Source organism: Haplochromis burtoni, unplaced genomic scaffold (genome assembly GCF_018398535.1).
Source record: "Haplochromis burtoni strain Fernald_Lab_line unplaced genomic scaffold, NCSU_Asbu1 Contig_1767, whole genome shotgun sequence".
NCBI classification, from domain to species: Eukaryota; Metazoa; Chordata; class Actinopteri; order Cichliformes; family Cichlidae; genus Haplochromis; species Haplochromis burtoni.
The window spans coordinates 1-1455 of NW_024584128.1; the positions used below are offsets into that span (position 1 = coordinate 1).

Consider the following 1455-nt stretch of genomic DNA (forward strand, 5'->3'; position numbering starts at 1 on the left):
TCTGATGAAGGCCTCTACAAGTGTGACATCAGCGGTCATGGAGAGTCTCCATCCAGCTGGATCACTGTCACAGGTGACACACTCACCTGTCTGTGTTTCTGCAGGTTTCAACATTCACAATGTGACGACAACTTAATGACTGTGTTTGCTTTATTTTAGGGGAACACACCACCACACCTCCACCTACATCCTCTGCTCCTACCTCCACCTCCATCATTCTTTCTCCATCACTCTTTTATCCTGTAATTCCCATGTTGTCATCAGTGTGTGTTGTGGTTCTACTGGTGTTACTGGTTCACAGGAAACCTGAAGGTGAGACTCAGACTTCCTGAACTTTCAGGTTTGAGTTTGTTTAGTAGAATAAAGTTCATATTCATTATGATCACAGTAACAACTTTTATTAAATTTAATTTCCGTTTATATATTTAATTTATATTGTTGTTCATTTTGCATCATTTCAGCAGATCAAGCAGAAGTTGGAGAAGATGACATCATCACTCATGTCATGTACAACACTGTCAAGATAACAAAAGCCAATCTGATGAAGCAGAGGTAATATTTGAATTTACATATTTTCCTCAAGCCATTTGTAATGTAGTAAAGTTAGTTAGTGTTCTTTTTTCTTTTAATCACTAAAGTGAACTAATTCTGTTAGTCTTTGGGGGCTGACTCACGATTGATGCTTCAAGAGGACAATAGAGGAAGTGCATCTGCTTATTTTTGAGATTTGTATCTCTTTACTTCAGTTTGAACCAAACCAGGAAATGGCTATAACTTAAACTAAGAAAAACCTAAACTGGGAAAGCTAACAAGGAACATGCAACCAGCGACAAAGATCTAAGAAAAACTTGAAACACAGAGGGACCAACAGGGGAAGACAATCAGACAAACCAGCAACAAGCAGAGGACAACACAGGGCTTAAATACACAGGCAGGACGACCAGAGGACGGGGGAACAAGTGGGAACACAGCTGGAATTGATCTGCCATAACGAGACAAACGAAGTAGTGATGGGATTTCCGGCTCTTTTTAGAGATCCGGCTCTTTCGGCTCGGCTCACTAAAAAGAGCTCTTCAGATTGTTTTGTTGCTTTAATTAATTTATTATTCACAATAATATAAAATTATGCACAAAAGGAATTACTAACGTAAAAAAGTGGTTTTATTTATATATGTTTATATATAAATATATGCTGTGGCCCCTAGAGACAAAACACGTACAAACTCCAAAACACATTTCTAGCATGAACTGAACTTCCAAAGCAGAGCTACCTAGATCACTTAAATTACACAATTGAAAGCATGTGTGTGTTGTTTGTGTATTTATACACAGGCACGCAAATATATTCAAATAATAAAAAAAAAAGTTAATCTACCTGTTACTATCACACACCAAATCCGGTCGTTGGTACTTGCTGGCTTGTGTAGCCACAAGATAACAAAAGCTCAACACTGC

General features: G+C 38.1%; 1 long non-coding RNA gene across 2 annotated transcripts in view; it reads left to right on the forward strand.

Annotated features, from left to right (window-relative positions):
- The first annotated feature begins 13 nt into the window (after positions 1–13).
- The window catches only part of LOC102289512, a 4470-nt gene continuing 3028 nt past the window's right edge, over positions 14–1455 (forward strand). For both annotated transcript variants that reach the window (XR_001335995.2, XR_006053730.1), the window contains exons 1-3: positions 14–73; positions 160–312; positions 462–552. This is a non-coding gene — a long non-coding RNA (uncharacterized LOC102289512). The remainder of the gene's footprint in view (positions 74–159; positions 313–461; positions 553–1455) is intronic.